Genomic DNA, 14,347 nt, shown 5'->3' on the forward strand with positions numbered 1-14,347 from the left:
ATCATTACAGATCATAAGACCTTTAAAAGGTAAAAGACTGCCCTGGCTGGTGTGGCTCAGCTGGTTGGGTGATCCCCTGGGCACCAGGAGGTTGCTGGTTCAACGACCGGTCAAGGGCATATGCTGGCCGGCTCAATCATTAAAAAACAACATGCTGAATTTTGGGTAGGAGTCTGGGGCATTCTTGCTAAAAGCTGCTCTCATGCCCCAACGCTGCACATTCTCCAGCTATGTTGGTGCAACAGTGCTTGCTACCAGAAGGAGGCCTACAGCGAAAGCTGCTGGAGGGAGCTGACTTGACCTGCAGTGGATGGCAAAAAGTTCATACCTAGTGGTGCTGTCAATAAAAACCACACACCTGGGAGGAAATAAAAGGGGAAACCACATAGCTCTGTTAGTCTGAAGTTGTGACCTCACATGAGGTGAGCAACAGGCCAGTGGATTAGCAATTTAATAGAAAGATCCTGGAAATGGAAGAGCTATTGAAAATCAAGATTAGCTCTTCACATATCTCTGTAGGATTGAGAGGCTCCATAGACACGTGGGAGACACAAGCTTGCTCTGCAGAATATGTGTGTGGTTGAACCCCGGTTCTAGCACTAACTGTGTGACCTTATGCAAGTGAACTTAACCATTCTGTGCTTCAGTTTCTTAATCTGTAAAATGGGGGGAAAGCATTGTTTGGAAGAGTAAATAAACTATACAGCATGAATCTAGAACATAACAGCAGGTACAGTATTATAACATCTCAGGGTCAGGGGAATAAACCTGAGAAAGATTTTTTTTTTTTACAAGTAGACTAGGTGATTCTTGTATCATAATGTTTGAGAACTACTTTCAGGTTAGATATTGTGATTTTCTGTTTGGGATCTGTGTCCAGATGCCTTAAGAATAAGAAACTAGCATATTTACTTCAGTATCCCCATTGTCTAGCACACAGTAGACATTTAGTCAAACATCTATTGAATAGTAGAAAAATTTAAAGTTATTCAATATCCAACCCTCCAAGTCCCACCATGTAGAAAAAAATAACAAAATAGGCTTAGAATTTAAATCTTTATATTAATAGGAAAAAGCTAAAATTACTCTATCATACAGAACAATGATTCCTTAAAACTTTTTGAGTCATGGACTCCCAACAATGTGGTGATAACAACACTCTTTATCTAGAAGACTAAGATAAATATAAATTCTTGTAAATAATTTTAAGGGATCCATCTTAGATTTAAAACCTCTCATATGAAAACTGTCTTGTTGTCTAACTCCTAGAATAAAATAGTAAGTTCTTGTTTATCAATGAATCTCTATTTCTAGAAAAAAGGATAGAACCTACGTGACACTAAATGAATATTTGTGGAATGAATAAATGAGTCACTGATAAAAAGATATCATCTGGGGGTTATCTGAACTCTATGAGTCACCCAAGGGTGAAAATGAAAGTACAGAAGGTGCATATTTTATTCATTACCGAGATGTAACCTTGAATTTCTGGAGGTAGGTAAGGAGAAAACGGGTCATTTGGACCCATGTTCCCACTCCCACTGAAGATGAGTATTTCCTGAAGACGTAACATGTAGAATTTCCCAGGTCAAATTCAGGCACAGAACTGGAGTTCAGGAAGCAGTGCCAGAGTTACTTTTGCCCTTGGGGCGGATTGCTGATCTTAGAGAAAGGAGCTGAGAGATATAGTTGTCTTTTTTGTTGTTGTTGTTTAATTGATCTTTTTTTGGGGGGGGGGGGGAAACATTGATGTGCGAGAGAAACTCCCATTGGCCACCTCCCATAGGCCCCGTATCAGGGACTGAACCCACCGCCTTTCAGTGTACAAGACAATGCTCTAACCAACTGAGCCACAGCAGCCAAGGCCAACGTTGTCTTTTCATCATCAACCAGAGTTGGAAAGACGAGGGCTCGGTTTGGTATCCACCAAACATGGTGAAAACACCCCTCGCTCTAGACTAGACCAAAGCCCAAGGGCTGTAGCCTGAGTCAGGGTACAAACTGCACTGCAGTGGGTTATCTATAGGGGCACAGAGAATCTGAAGCCCAGGTTCCAGACTGCAACTTTGGGTACTTGGCAGAAAGAATACAAAACCTTATCTGGGCTCAAATCTACTTAGTGGCAGCACAGCTAAATGCACCAAGGTCAGAATTATTGGTAAGTTTAGGATCCATTATGGTGCCTCCCTCAGGAAAATGGTGAAGAAAACTGAAATCAGCCAGCACGCCAGATACACTTGCCCTTTTTATGGCAAAACCAAGATGAAGAGATGAGCTGTGGGGATGTGGCACTATGGTTTCTGCATTAGAATGACAGCTGGTGGTACCTGGACCTTCAACACTTCTGCTGTCTGAAGTCTGCCATCAGAAGACTGAAGGAACTGAAAGACCATTGGAAGCTCTGTCATTTGAAACACTGCTAACTATTAATAAGTGGGTTAATTTATATAACTAACAAATAAACAAAAACCCATAAACCTCTTAAGGAAGATAAAATCATCTCAGATCTTTTTTTTATTTATTTTTTCCTTCCCCAAGGACATTTTTGCATTTATCTTGAGATAGAGCGGGAAGGAGAAAGGTAAGGAAGAGAGAGAAACATCGATGTGAGAGAGACACACCTAGTGATTGTCACCCACATGACCCCAATGGGGGCTGGGGACAAACCGCAACCGAGGTACGTGCCCTTAGTGGGAACCGAACCTGGGTCTCTGTGGTCTGCAGGCTGACGCTCTAACTGCTGAGCCAAACTGGCCAGGGCTAAAATCATCTTAGATCTTAAATTATTTTTTTTTTCAGGTTTTCCAAGTAAACAAAGATAATGAAGTACAACGATAACCAAGACAACATTAACTAGAAGCCACATGAACTACAGATAGCACAAAAAGAATCATAACAGGCTGTACATACTGGAATTATCAGACACAAAGGATAATCCATGGAAATAAAATTCTCACTTTAAAAATGCAGCAAGGGCCTGGCCGGTATGGCTCAGTGGTTGGGCTGAGAAGGCAAGCCAGGTGCAGCCCCTTAGGCGGTGCAGAGACCCTGCCCTTGGCTTTTGTAATTCCTTTACATCCGCCAATGGCCTAAACTATAGCAGAACTTGAAAGCCCCAAATATCTGGAGGCTCATCATGTATAAAAGGCGGCTGGAACCTGGGCATTGGGGCTCAGCCTTTGGAGGTGACTCTGCTGGGACAGCACTGGTGCACATTAAACAGTCCTTTTCTAGTTCTCCAAGTGCATGCAGTCTGTCCCTTCCCACTGACCAAATTTCTGCCACAATATCTCGGTGCGTTACCTGGGAAGCCGACAGCTGTGCTGGCTCCTTCAGCCACCATTGTCAGAAGCCAGCAGGAAGGAGTCACTAAGTTTGGGCCCCCGCGATGGAAAGGAAAGTGCACCACCAATGATTTCACTGGACCCTGACCCTTGCCAGGCCCGACTATAGTCGGCCACCGCTGCGCTCGAACTGACTCCAGGGAGGATAAAAAAGCCTGCCAGGACATTGGATTGGTAAGTGTCCATGGGGACCCAGGACGGAGTTCAGGCCCCCTCTAAGGCGGAAGGGGAGCTTGATCACCTTCCAAGCGGCATAGACGCCGCACAGGATAGGGAATTCCTGGGTGGAAGTTTCAATTCTGTGCGGTTGTGTGTGTGTGAATGACTGTGCTCCAGAACACCTGTTATGGAGCCTGCGTGAGTCCCAACCTGCGCATTCCTGGTGACCTCATACGGCTCAGGGCAGTATCAGGTTCTTGGGGACAGTTGTCTCCACCAGTGAACCTGATCTGAGTCAGGGGCTCACACTGACCTGCCAATGCCAAAAGGCACCTAAATCCCCAAGAGGGGAGCAGCAAGGTGGATGAAATGAGAGTTTCCTCCTGTTCGTCTCACGACACCATTCACTGGGAGGTTTGCTTAACCATCTCAGATATCGTTATGGAGGGAAGTTTCTCTAAACCCAGTGTTCAGGAATGTATGATAAAGAATTTTAGAAAGGGGTTCTCAGGAGATTATGGGGTCAAAATGGCCCCCGGAAAATTGCACACCCTCTGTGAATTAGAATGGCCCAGCTTTGGTGACACTGAAGGCACCCTTGATGTCCCCACAGTCCAGACCGTGTGTTGGCTGTAATAGGGTAGTCACCAGAGACTCTGGCCATCTGACCGATTTCCCTACATAGACCAGTGGTTGGAAATAGCCCAAATCAGGCCTCCTTGGGTTTGATTCTGTGTTACTAGTCCGGGACAGTGTAAGGTCCTCGAGGCCCAAGGTTAAAGGAAGACTTAACGGCGAATTAAGTGGCCTCCTATATTGCAAGGGGATTCGGAAGAGGCCCCTCCACTGCCACATGCCCCGCTACCTAAGGATGGGGAACCTTACCTGCCTGACACCTCCATCTACCTCATCCCCACAACCGGCCACTGCACAGCTGGAGCCAGGGTCGCTGGAGCCAGTGGGAAGATGTCTCAGGTGAGTGACCCAGGGACCAAAACCTGCAGCAGCAATGCAATTACCACGGCAGGAGACAAGGGGTCCTACAAGAGGGGGTAGCAGTCTTCTAGACTCGTCACGCCACCTGGGTTGACTGTAATGGATTGTCACAGAAGCCAGAAAGTGGCTCCAGACCCAGGTGCCAACTGGACACCTAGACATAGAAGCCTGAGCATGAGAGGCCTTACCTGATGAGGAACCCTCAGGGAGACCTGCAGACACAGAGACAGGAGAGGTCAGGAGAGAGACAAAGGCACAGAGGTGAAGCCAGAGTTTGGAGCGGACAGAGAGAGGCCAGAGGAGCTGCGGAAGACAGAGGGAGGGAGAGGAGGGTTTGCAGGAGCTGGACCACTAGGCACCTCTCCCAAGCCAAGGGGCAAGTTTTCTCCATCTTGTCTGAAGGTCCCTAACCCCTCTAAAACTCTGCCTCTGACCCTGGCGCTAGTCCGAGCCCCAGGCTACAGAGAAGAGCTTTCCACAAAGCCAGGGTGTGAAGGATGCGGTGCCCAGACGGCCTCAGTCCCTCCCAGCTTCAGCACCCTGCCATGTCCCAGCCAGACCCACATCTCAGGAAGGGCTGGACAGGCAGCTGGCTGTGGGGAGCCCAACCCCGCCTGCTTCTCCCCACTGTGACCTTCCCTGGGCTGGTGTGGCTGTTCCTGTTACTGCTGGCCTCCCTCCTGCCCTCAGCCTGGCTGGTGTGACTCAGCATCATACCCATGCACCAAGAAATTCAATTCCTGGTCAGGGAACATGCCCAGGTTGTGGGCCCAATCCCCTGTGGGGGGCATGTAGGAGGCAGAAAAATGAGTGCGTCAACCGCCAGCGAGGAAAACCAGGAACTTCTGCTCCACCCAGCCACTACCAGCCAGTCTTAGGTTTCAAGATCACCCAAGGCAACTAACTGAATGCTAGGGGCAGAGAGGAAACAGGCAGTCTGCGCTATTCTGGTTCCCACTTCCTGTCGACAGATTCAAGGATTCCTGGGAGCAGCAGGGGTCTGTTGAATATGACTACCCAGATTTTCAGAACTACCCTTATATGAGGCCCTGAGAGGAAAAAAATTGGCGCCCCTTGTCTGGGGCCCTGATCAAGAAAGTACTTACCAAGCTCATGGAGGCACTAGACTTAGGACTTCCAGACATCCCTGAGAGTCCTAACTCTGGAATTTGGGTCATGGCAGAGCCTACCTTTCAAAGCAAATTGACCCAGTTGCGGCAGGCTGGGTGTTTCCCGAGAAACTCAGTGGCATCATCCTGCCTGGTTAGGACATCCCTGCTAGGCTGTGGTACCATTTGCCTGCCTTTGGGGAGACACTGCTGCGAGGGCTGGAGCAAGACCCAGGTGTGCAGGTCGAGAGGCTGACAGTGCAGTACCTGGGCCAGGCACCTGAGCTGCTGGGTGGGGCAGAGCTGGGCACCTACCTCACTGGCACCATCAGTGGAGATCCAGAGTTGGTAGCATCTCTGCACTGGAATGAGGGAGCCCTGTTAGGGGTGCTGAAGTATCAGGGGACCAAACTCCACATCCAGCCCCTGGAGGGAGGCACCCTTAACTCTGCAGGGGGGCCTGGGCTCACATCCTATGCCAGAAGAGTCCCACCAGCAGGCAGGACCCCATGTCTAGTGTCAAGACTCTTCCTGGGAACCTCAGGCCCAGCCCCCAAAGAGGCAAGCTCTTTGCTTCTGAGTGGATTCGTGGAGACCCTGGTGGTGGCAGATGACAAGATGGTAGCATTTCATGGCACAAAGTTGAAGCACTACCTGCTCACAGTCATGGCGGCTGCAGCCAAGGCCTTCAAGCATCTGAGCATCCGCAACCCTGTCAGCCGGGTGGTGACTCGGCTAGTGGTTCTAGGGCCAGGAGAAGAAGGGCCCCAGGTGGGACCCAGCGTGGCCCAGACCCTGCACAGCTTCTGTGCCTGGCAGTGAGGACTCAACACCCCTTAGAACTCAGACCCAGATCAGTTTCTGTTTACTCATCAGGACCTGTGTGGGGTCTCTGTGACACCCTGGGCATGGCTGACATGGGCACTGTGTGACCCGGCTCAGAGCTGTGCTACGGGCTCCAATCGGACAACTCAAAGCCTGTGTTGGTCTGAACAGGCCTGGGAGTACCTCTCGTCATGTCATGGCTCCTGTGATGGCTCACATGGATCCCACGAACCCTGGTCCCCCTGCAGTGCCCACTTCATCACGGACTTCCTGGACAATGGCTACGGCACTGTCTCTTAGACAAGCCAGAGGCTCCTCTGCACCTGCCTGTGGCTTTCCCTGTCAAAGACTATGACGCAGAACGCCAGTGCCAGCTGACCTTTGGGCCTGACTCACACCACTGTCCACAACTGCTGCTCTCCTCTGCTGTCCTCTGGTGCTCTGGGCATCCCAGTGGTCATGCCATGTGCCAGACCAAGCATTCACCGTAGGCCAATGGCACCCCATGTGGGCCCTCAAGGCCTGCATGAGTGTCGCTGCCTCCATGTGGACCAGCTCCAGGACTTTAAGATCCCACAGGCTGGTGGCTGGGGTCCTTGAGGATTCTGGGGTGACTGCTCTCGAAGCCTTGGGGGCGATGTCTGGTTCTCCTGAGACTGCACATGGCCCAGGAAGAAGAATGGGCACAACAGGAGGGAGGAAATATAATGAAGGAAGGATGGTGGATCCTCCCAGACCACAGAATCTACGTGCCAGAACAATTAGCCCATCGGTTAGTCCTCCAACAACATGAACTCACCCATCTGGGAAAACCTACCCTAGAAGCCTTATTAAGCTGGTACTACTTGATTGCTCAACTTCAATCCCTCTGTGCCTCAGTCTCCCAATGCTGTCTCCTCTGTGCTCAAAACAAAGCCAGACAAGGCCCCACTGGGCCCACGGTGATCCAGCACTGAGGTCAAGCACCCTTTGAAGATCTAGAGGTAGACTTCGCAGAAACAGGACCCAGTAGAGGAAATAAATATCTCCTGGTTCTCAACTGTACTTTCTCAGGCTGGGTTGAAGCTTACCCGACACGTACAAAAAAGGCAAGAGAAGTAACCAAAGCTCTACTGAGAGACATCATCCCGAGATATGGAATGCCATTGACTGTAGGATCAGACAACGGCCCAGTCTTCGTAGCAGAAATAGTAAAGCAGGTAGGTAAAACTCTAGGCATTGAAAGGAATTTGCACATGGCCTACTGGCCCCAGAGTTAAGGAAAAGTAGAATGCATGAATTGGACCCTTAAGAAGATCATGAAAAAACTATGTCAAGAAACCAACCTGCTCTGGACTGATATACTGCCCCTAGCTCTCCTGCAAATAAAAAACATTCTTGAGGTACATAAGTGGGTAAATGATAGAATACCCATTTCCCTGGGAATAACTAACTGTACACTGTCACAGATCAGGGGACCAAGTCTGGATAAAAGACTAGAAAAGGGAACCCCTCAAACCAACCTGGAAGGGGCCCTATTTAGTTATACTAACCATTCCCACAACTCTCAAGGTTATAGGTTTGAATACCTGGATCCACCACTCATGGGTGAAGGCAGCTCACCTGCCACATGACAAACAACCTGCCTGGAGAGTGACCACCAGCCAGAACAATCCACAGCAGGTCACCCTTAAGAGGACAGTGAAACCTGCTGATGGGTCTATGGCAAGCACCTGAGGACTCCGCCAGTAGACTCGTGGTCATCACCTGCTGGACTGACCCCAGCACTAGACTCTGTATTCTTAGTAGCCTTACAGGATCAAGTAGACTCCTTAGCAGCAGTAGTATTACGAAATAGAAGGGGGTTAGACCTACTGATTGCTGGAAAGAGAGGAATGTGCTTCTTCTTAAATGAGGAATGTTGCTTTTATGTTAATCAATCAGGAATATTTAGAGACATGACCCAGCAGTTAAAGAAATGAACACTGGGCATCTTGGGTACTCCCATTAGCTGGTCCTCTCTTAATGCTTTTTATAGCACTCCTGTTTGGCCCTTGTCTTCTCAACATGCTAACCCATTTCACTTCCTCTCACTTAGAAACAATAAAGCTCTAAATGATACTTCAAATAAGGACCCCCAACTACTCTCTTCTGGACAATGAAGAACTCTACTTGCTGCATCTCTCCCCTTTAATGCTCCTATTTCAGCAGGAAGCAGTCAGAGAGATCGTTGCCCCTCTTCCTCATGTGGCACTAAGGGAACTCCCTGTCCAAGATGTTCTCCAAGTTGGCTGGGAGCAGCTTGAGAATCAAGATGGGGAATGAGAAGGCAAGCCAGGTGCAGCCTCTTAGTGCAGAGACTCCACCCTTGGCTTTTCTAATTCCTTTACATCCACCAACTGCCTAAACTGTAGTGGAACTCAAAACCCACCAAATACCCGGAGGCTTATCATGTGTAAAAGGCATCTGGAACCTGGGCACGGGGCTCAGCCTTTGGAGGTGACTCCGCTGGGACAGCACCAGTGCACATTATACAGTCCCTTTCTAATCCTCCAAGTGCATGCAGTCTGTCTCTTCCCGCCAACCGAATTTCTGCCACAACAGAGCATCAACCCATTCAGCAAGAGATCGCTAGTTTGATACCTGGTCAGGAAACATGCCCAGGTTGTGGGCTCGGTCCCCAGTAGGGGGTATGCAGGAGGCAACTGATTGATGTTCTCTCTCATCTATGTCTCTCTCCCTCTCCTTTCCTCTCTCTCTTCAAAATCAATAAAGAAACATATTTGAAAAAAAAAACAAAACACAAAACTGGCAAAGCATTGGATGCCATTAAAAGTAAGAGCACACAAGAAAAAAGAACCTAACAGAAAAATAGAATTAAAAAATATAAAAACAGAAGATATGAACTTAATGAATGTGTTACAGCAAATTAAAAACAGCTAAAAAGTTAATTCATGATTTATACGCTATATCAGAAACTAAGATGATGCAGAGAAAATACAGAACATATAGAAGAAAAATAAAGAAATATAGTTCTAACATATGTTTACTTGAAGTCCCAGAAGGCAAAGCAAGAGCACAATGGACGGAGGCAACTTGAGAATTTTCCAGAACTGACTTATCAATCCACAGATCCAAGATGCCAAATAAAAGCCAAGTAGTACAATACAATGAAACCCTCACTTATAGCATAATGAAAGTGCAGAAAATCAAATAAAAAGAGAAAATCTTGAAAGCAACCAAAGGGGGGAAAAATTAGTTTCAATAAGTTAACAGACAGATAGCTGATTTCTTAATAACAAAATGGAAGCCAGAAGACAATGGGAAAATATCATCAAAATAATCGCCCAAAGAGTATTCTATACCAGCATAAATTTTTTTCAGAAATGAAGGCAAAGTAAAGACATTTTCATAAAAAGAACAAAATGAATTTCCCACTAGCTGAGCTGCACTAAAGGAAAACTCTAAATGTATTCTTCAGACAGAAAAAAAAAATTATTCCAGATGGAAGCTCAAAGAGCAGCAAGGAACAGAGAACAAAGAAGGTGGCAAATACATGGGTAAATCTAAATGAATTTGACTATATAAAATAGTAACTTATCACATTTAAAAGCATATAAAATATATGACAACATATAAATTGAGAGGAAGGTAAATGGAGTCACAAAGCAATTGCCCAAAGAATTTAAATAATAGAGAATATGCTCTCTGATCACAGTGCTACAGTTATGTTAGAAACCAGTAATAAGAACTTACTTATGTTTGAAAATTAAGAATTAAAATTCCAAATAATATCTAGGGGTCAAATCAGAATGATAAAATCAGAAAATTCTTTGAAATTGATAAATAAGTAAAATAGGTATTAAGACTTGTAGAATAGAGTTCGTGGCAGAATTCTAAGACGGCCCCTGAAATCCCTCCTCATCCCCACATTTATACCTTTGTGTGGGCAGAACCTATCATTTGCTTCTCATCAACAGAATATGAGAAAGGTGAAAAGATTCTGAAGATGCAGTTAAGGTCTCTATTCAGCTGACTCTGAAGGGAGATTATTCTGGCGGCTCTGACCTAATCAGAAAATACTGTCAGGCCTTCCCTGAAAGAAGAGACTTAAAGCAGCGCATTCTCTCTCCTGCTAGCCTAGAAGAATCAGACAGTCATGACATCAATTGCTCATGTGGAGGGGAAGCCTCAAGTGGCCTAGGGCCTCAGTCCTACAGCTGCAAGGAACTGAATGTTTTCAACAACCTGATGAGTTAAGGGGACACAAAGCTCCTGAAGAGAACACAGACCAGGTGACTACTTGATTGCAGCCTTGTGAGACCCTGAGCAGAAGACCCCGCTAAGGTTTGCCAGACTCTTCACCCATAGATACTGTGAGATAATACAAGAATGCTGTTTGAAACTGATGAATTTGTCGTAATTTGTTATGTAGCACAGAAAACTAACATAGAGCTAAAATAGGATTTAGAGTGGAATCTAGTTTTAAATATATATTAGGCTTAAATATATAGAAGGTTGAAATTTTGAGCTAAATATCCCTTATAAGAATATAGAAATATGACATTAATCTCAACCTAAAAAAATAAAAATCATAAAAAAGCTGAGATCAATGATACAGACAACAAATATATAACAGGAAAACAACCAAGATATTTGTTCTTTGATAAAAACAATAGAAGTGATAACCCTCTGGTAAGACTGGTCAAGTGAAAATAATATATATACAAATAACAGTATCAGGAATGAAAAAGGGGCATGTTAAAAAGATAAGAGAACAGGAATAACACTTTGTTAATAAATTTGAAAATGTAGATGAAGTAAACACAGTCTCAGGAATATATAATTTACCAATATTATAAGAAAAGATACTCTTATTAATAATAAAATTGAATTAGTATCCGATAAAGAAGATGCCAGACCCCAAACACAATTCACCCAAAATTTCTAATTTTCTTCTAGTTCAAGATATAAGTAATGCAAATCTTATAGAAGCTCTTCCAGTAAACAGGGAAAGTAAGCCACTTTCCAACTCATTTTACAATACTGATATTAATATTGATATTAAGCAAATATCTTAAAACAAACCAAATCCAGCTATTAAAAACAAACAAATCACATCATGGCCAGGTTGGTTTTACCTCAAGAAAAGTAAGTCGGTTTAAAGATAGGAAACAGCCCTGGCCGGTTTGCTCAGCAGGTAGAGCATTGGCCTGTGGTCCAGAGAGACCAGGGTTTGGTTCCCGCTGGGGGCATGTACCTCGGTTGCAGTTTGTCTCCGGCCCTGGTTGGGTCGTGTGGGTGGCAGCCACTCGATGTGTCCCTTTCACATTGATGTTTCTCTCTCTCTCTCTCTCTCTCTCTCTCTCTCTCTCTCTCTCTCTCTCTCTCTCCCCCTCCTGCTCTATCTGAACAAAAAGTGGAAAAATGTCCTCGGTTGAGGATAAAAAAAAAAAAAGATAGAAAACAAATCCATTTTAACCGACCACATTAAGAGAATAAAGGTGGAAAAAGAATTTTACTGAATAAGTACAGAAATACCATTTGATAAAATTCAACTTTATGATTATAAAAAAAAAAAACTCTTAGCAAACTGAGAATATCCGGGACATTTCTAAATTTAATAAAAATACCATACATTGCTTATAGGATACCTTGAAAGCATTCCCAGAAAACAGTAACAAAACAAAAATGCCTATTATGACCACTTCTATTCAACATTCTACTGGATAGAGATCCCTGCAAATGTAAATTAAACAAGAAAAAGGAGAAAAAAAGAAATGGTGTGAGAAATTAAAAGACAAACAAATCTGTCCTGATTTGTAGATGATATAATTGTATACATAGAAAGTCCAAATATACAGATGATTAGAATTGGTTGAACAGAAAAATCAGATTAAAAATTGTATTTCCATATGCCAGCAACAAAAGATAAAAAATTTAAACATACCTTTTTAAAATAGCATCAAAAACATAAAGAAGAAAATGAGATTAACAAAATATATGAATATATACTTCTGTGAAGAAAATTACAAAATTTTACCAAAAAATACAAGACCTTAACAATGGAAAGATATGTTCATTCACCGAAAAATGCACTTTTAAAAAGAAGAAACTGGCCCTGGCCAGTTTGGCTCAGCAATTAGAGCGTTGGCCCGTGGACCAAAGAGTCACGGGTTTGATTCCAGTCAAGGGCACACCTCATTTGCGGTGTCAGGGTCGAGCAGGAGGCAATCAATTGATGTCTCTCTCCCTCCTACTCTGTCTGAAAATAAATGGAAAAATATTCTCAGATGAGGATTTTTAAAAAAGGAGAAGAAATTGTTCACAAATTAAATACAGTTCCAGTCAAAATCCTAAGAGATTTTTGTTGATACTTGTGCTAATTCTAAACTTTGTACAAAATGCAAAATACAGCTAGCCAACATTTTGAAGAACAAGGTATAAACACATGTTCGACCAAATATCAAGAATTTAAAAGGCTTTAGTAATTCATACAGTATGTTATTGGTATAAGGACAACTGGGTTAATGGAATAGAGCAGAGAGCCCAGAAGTAGACTCATGTAAATATGGGCACGTAATCGATGACCATATTGGCATTACAAATCAATAGAAAAAGGTGAGTTTTCAAGAAATTGAAAAAAGAAACCTGGAAGACAAAATTATACACATTTTAGAACACAGTATAGGAGAAAATATTCATGATCCCAAGAGAAAGAAATATTTCTTTAAAAAGACATACCAACACCAAAACAGGAAAAGATTGATACATTTCACTAGGAAAATAAAAATAAAAACTGTGAAAAGACATTTGAAATAGTTATAACCAAAAGATTAAGTTTCCTGAATACATAAAGGAATCCTGTTAATCAAAAAATATCAAGCTATCCAATTTTTAGAAAAGGGCAAATGATTTGAAAGGGACTTCATAAGAGAGGAAATCAAAATGATAAATAAACCTGAGAAAAACTAATTAACCTCATGAAAATGCAACTTAAGCAACAATGAGGTATAATACCAGTTTCTTTAACAATATTACATGTAACTATAAAAATAACTGAAATACCCAGGAGATTTTCAAAAGTTTTAAATTCTGACAATACCAAATGTGGAACCTTTTAATGCTGCTGATAAAAACATCAATTGATACAATTGCTTTAGAAAATTAGATATTACCTAGTAAAGATGAAGATACACACTCTATGAGTAAATAATTTCAATCCTAGATGTATTCTCAAGAGATCATACACATGTGCAATAGGACACATACAAGAATGTTCATAGTGAATTTGTTCATAATAGCAAAAAACCATGAAACAATCCAAACGCCATTATAGTTGAAGAGACATATAACTGTGGTGTACTCATGTGATGGACTACCACACGGTAACAAAAACAACAGCCATATGCATTAACATAGACGACCTAGCAAAATAAAGTCACAAAAAAATCCATGTAATACTCAATTTATTAAATAGAATTTAATATTCCATTAAATTTTACTTATTAAAATTGACGTTTTGCCTGATTTTTAAAAATATTTTTCAGTAATATAGACATCAGTACTACTAAAAGTGTGATCTATAGACCATACCGAACTGTTACAGGCCGATGCAGAGATAAGCAAATCATGTGCAAGTTTGACATTACCAAACTATTCAAGTATTTGATTTTATATTTATTAAAGTATCTGTGATGTATGGAAATTATTTAAAAAGGCAGTTTGAAAAGAACTATTATACATAATATCAAGAAGAATAAGAAAATTATTTTCATTTCAAGCAGAACAGTGGTTATCTCTAGGAGAAATTCAGGGATGTGATCAGAAAAACATACATAGGAACCTTCTATGGTGCTGCCAATGTTGTATTTCTTTTTTAAAAATTATTTTCTATTGATTTTAGAGAGAGAGGAAGGGAGAGGGAGAGAAACA

General features: G+C 43.2%; 2 pseudogenes; both read left to right on the plus strand.

Moving 5' to 3' along the window:
* The first annotated feature begins 707 nt into the window (after positions 1-707).
* On the plus strand, positions 708-2,423 carry LOC118642061 (annotated as a pseudogene).
* Positions 2,424-4,996: 2,573 nt separating this feature from the next.
* Positions 4,997-9,986, plus strand: LOC118642062 (annotated as a pseudogene).
* Positions 9,987-14,347: the final 4,361 nt, after the last annotated feature.

The sequence above is a fragment of the Molossus molossus genome, unplaced genomic scaffold, assembly GCF_014108415.1.
Source record: "Molossus molossus isolate mMolMol1 unplaced genomic scaffold, mMolMol1.p scaffold_m16_p_3, whole genome shotgun sequence".
Lineage (NCBI taxonomy): Eukaryota > Metazoa > Chordata > Mammalia > Chiroptera > Molossidae > Molossus > Molossus molossus.